The 4,394-nt window shown below is 41.4% G+C and overlaps 1 long non-coding RNA gene across 1 annotated transcript; it reads right to left on the minus strand.

The window, feature by feature from the left end:
• Positions 1-494: 494 nt before the first annotated feature.
• On the minus strand, positions 495-1,347 carry LOC121306317. The gene is made up of 3 exons (XR_005948187.1): positions 1,224-1,347; positions 1,017-1,114; positions 495-529 (listed from the first exon to the last, which is right to left on the minus strand). It is a non-coding gene; the product is annotated as an uncharacterized LOC121306317 (long non-coding RNA).
• Between the last annotated feature and the right edge of the window lie 3,047 nt (positions 1,348-4,394).

The following is a 4,394-nucleotide window of genomic DNA, read 5'->3' on the forward strand; positions in this document are numbered from 1 at the left end:
GCAATGCATTTACAGTACATAAAAGAAGAGCCTCAGGACACATGAAAGGGATCGACGGTGACTCAGGGTAGACTCCCCATCGTGGAGGAAGCCAACCATCACAGCTTCATCTGGGCTGTAACAAGCAGGGCTCGAGACAACTGCACTGAACTGAGACAGGAACTGCCCCCAGCTAGACTAGATGCAGAGGGAAAGGGGAGGAGGACGGGCTCTGTGGCTAAAAACAAGTATGTCATGGGGCTCCCGAGTGGTGCAGCCAGTAAAGGCACTCCGCATGGAGTGCAGGATGCGCCCTATAGCCTGGACATCACCAGTTCGAGTCCAGGCTATTCCACTGCTGACAGTGGACAGAAGTTCCCAAGGGGCGGTGCACAATTGGCCGAGTGCCGCCCGGCAGGGTAGGGCTTAGGTCGGCCAGGGTGTCCACCAGCGACCCCTGCAGTCGGTCCGGGCACCTGCGGGCTTCCCTGTAAGCTGCCCAGAGCTGCGCCGCTCGAGTTAGCGTAGGGGTGGTAGTGGTGAGCTGAGCCTAAAAATAAAATAAAAAAACAAGCATATTAGTAACATTCAAAATCAGATGACCCATAAGGTACATCAACAGCATGTACAGAATAGTACAGATTGAACATGAAATGAAATATTGAAAAGTGGATAACTGGCATTAAGACCTAGGTACGGAGGTGAGAAGTTGTAATGTTAGTTTCACGGTAAAGCACACTGCAATGACTGATTCACGGTGTGAGGAATAACTTCTTGTGTACTAAAGACACATGTAAACATGACATTTACAAGCAAAGAGACCCCTCCAGTGAGCCCTACAATCCAATACTCCCAATAACATGATAATGCCAGTTTAATAAGTGGTTCTCCAGACATGCAGTTCTGGACAAAAGTTTAGCATCCCCTAGAATATTAGGGAAAAAAATCTTCCTATCAATACAATGTCAATATGGTAATGTAACGTGTACCGCATACCTGAAACAGCACCAAACAGTAAGTAAAGTCACTGGGATTACCTGCTGGGTGATGGTGTCCCAAGTTCCTTGCAATAAACGATCCTTGTAGTTATCATGAACACTTTCCCAGATTTCCTCTAGAGAGAAGGGCCTGCCATCTTGGGGGAGTGGGAGTGATAAAATAAACAAAAGTGTTATCCTCATGTCCTGTTTCATTGAACACACTTGTACACATTGCACAATGATCAATACTCCACTGTACTTTACCTAACTTGCAAGCTCTGCAGTAAAGCACCGGTGATTGATAGCTGCTGGAGTACACTACATGGTACTCGTAACAAATCACTTCAGGTCCAGTAGTGATGCTGCAGCCTGCACCAGGGTCCTCAAACTCTTCATACACTCTGTGCTGAAAACAATTCAATTAAAAAACACTGTTAAATTCAATTACACAGTACTGCCGTATCAACAGATTTAAATCAAGTAGCACAGGAGCAGTAGAGCTGCGCAGATTGCACAGAATGTATTGTGCAATCTGTACTTAAGACGCACAAATTCTCCCAAAATTTCCAAAAGGGTATACCATACAGCACAAGGAAAAGACAAAATACTTACAGATACAAAAATACATGCAGTTTAAATAGGTAGGACCACACTCAGTTTCTATTAAATCACACTGTCAGAGAAACTGCTATTTGACAGTCATTGACTGGTATTCAATTGTGTAGAAGTGTGAAATGCAGGACAGCTTTGTTTCATATTGTTTAATTAACACACTTTTATGGTTCTGTTCAGTTTCAATTAACCCACGAATATTATTGACACTTTATAGCCAACATGATATATACAGTACTGTACCACATGATCAAATGCAAGAAGCACTTAAACACTGTCATCTTTACAGATCAGCAAATAACTACTTCACACTGGTGGTTGGTTTCTCTGAACTGTGGGTACCAACAATTCACAAGTATATGACTATTGTTTCTTTTAACAGACAGACTGCAAACACATTATTGCAATGTAATACTGGATATCCTGTCTGTAGCACTTACAGCACAGTAGCTACTGCGGGAGCACAAACACACACACACACACACACAGGGACACAAGCACACACACGCACACACAAACACACAGGGACACACATAGAGTTCGGAGTGGCACCAGGAAGTGTTCCGTTGTCACCTCAAGGTATCCTTCTTAATCTGCTTTGACTTTAGTTGTCTACAGTAAGGAATGCATCAGGTTTAATGTGGTTTGCAAAGACGTTATTTTCACTGCCAACCTTGTAGGTCATCCTTGAAACAAACCCGTCTGTTTGATTAACATCTTACACAACCGTTCTGTTCCACAGGCTCTTTACTGTGACCTTGTGTAACACGTAAAGACAGCGTGATTTAAACCTGCTGGGACTTCAAAAAGAAGTGGTGAGATGCTAATGCTCCAAACCTTGTTTTATTGTTACTTTGATCTGGAACAAAACTCATGTCTGTATACCCAATTCATATATACTTAACCCTTGGATTGAAACAAGAAAGAAGTATCATTAACTACCAAACTTTAAATCATGAAAATAAGAAGGAACTGACTCTATATAGCCTAGAACAAAGAATTGGGATAGGAGGACTTGACTGAAGAATGAAGGAGGAAAGAGACCCCATTGAGGCTGGCAAGGGTTAGCTACCCTTGTCAACAGTATCCAGCTCTGAGTTTTCAAAGGTAAACAGGATGCTTGAGACATCCAACCAAGGCTTCTAAGAAATTAAAAGAGAAAAATACCACTAGAGTCTGCGAGAGCGGGGGCGGAAGATGACTCAACTATGGATAACATGGTTAATGGCTTAGGAACGGAAACGGATATGAGAATGGAGAGTACTTCACAAAAGACTAGTTCAAGATCTGCAGTTAGCAAACACATGGAACTCCAGGTTTGTGTCTGCGGCTGGAGCAAGGCAACAAAAGTCAGGGGTTTGAAGAGTCATCAAGGGAGAATGAAATGATTGAGGGAGAAGGGACAAGGGCCTCGCATTGATCAGTACTTCTTACAAAGTCAGTCAGATGAACCAGTGTAAGAGAGAAAAGAACCTCAACTGGCACAAGCCTGGAGTTAAATGGCCAAGAGCTGGGCGATTTAAACTCCTATTTCAGATATTATGTTGACATTTCTACCCACAGAAACACTATTCATTTTTGCCAGCTCTGAGGCCCAAAAAACTTGAGATGCTGTAATCATTTCCTTCAGCGTTTCTAACTGTGGCATAAAAATGCCTTTGGACTTTATTCAATTTTAAAGTCCAGGCTAAAGATTCTTTGTTTCGACCAGTCATTAAAAGCATGTATTATTATTATTATTATTATTATTATTATTATTATTATTATTATATTATTATTATTATTATTAAGGCATAGTAATATTAATAGATCAGTTAAGGTAAGTTGGTCTATGATGTCACAGACAATTCTTACTGCACGGTCATGTGATCTTGTTCAACAAATCACAGCATTGAACAATATCAGATTTTTTTGTTTGTTATTGAACACAATGTATTTCTTTCTACACGTGCACAGGTACTCAGTCAATGTGTTTCAGGTTTTAACTGTAGCTGAATAACTGCGTCTGGTTCCCAAACACATCCGTTTAGACGTTACTCTGCTTTCAAACAGTAAGACCTGAAGCAGTTTGTTTATGCAGGTTATGAAGCGATTAGTTCTAAGCTTCCCCTACTGGAATTTGATTTACTGGTATTCAAAAAGTCAGAGGTTGTCATGAGGAGTTATGCTTTTGTAGACTGAAATGGTGAAACAAACAGGAAAGGCTTCATTGACTCAGATTGCAGGATTACTCCTTCCACTTGGGCTGCTGTGATTGTCTGGTTTCTAGTGGTCACCAAGAAAGCCACGTACACATTCTCCGATACATAAATCCTCTGTATTTCTACACCTATTAATGCCAGAAGTTACAAGACACGTTAGCCTGCTATTACAATGTCTGAATCAGGTCAGTAAGGTCACAGTTTGTGCACCCAGCTGCATTTACACAGACTACGTGCGGTGTGTCTGTAGGCCCACTTATTCATGCTGCTATTGAGATCATATCTTTTTATTCAAGTGTGGTCTTGAGTAAAACATTACTTCTGTTACACATCTGGCCAACATGGTGCCTAAACGATGACGTACTATGCAGAGCACTGGCGTCTACAATACCTGCATTCTCTATTGTTCATTTTTCATTGAATTCATTTAAAAAGATTACTGTCCATGAAATACTAGAACAGTTCTGTTGTTTTTTTTTAAATCCCCACTCGTGTTGTGTCATATAGGCCTACTGCAAGTTTGGCAATTTTTATAAACCATCTTAAGATTTGATCTTGTTTTGATAGCAAATATCAGCCCAGCAGTTGACTCACAGGCTTGCGCTGTCTGTGACCCTCACCC

Source organism: Polyodon spathula, chromosome 2 (assembly GCF_017654505.1).
Source record: "Polyodon spathula isolate WHYD16114869_AA chromosome 2, ASM1765450v1, whole genome shotgun sequence".
Classification (NCBI taxonomy): Eukaryota; Metazoa; Chordata; class Actinopteri; order Acipenseriformes; family Polyodontidae; genus Polyodon; species Polyodon spathula.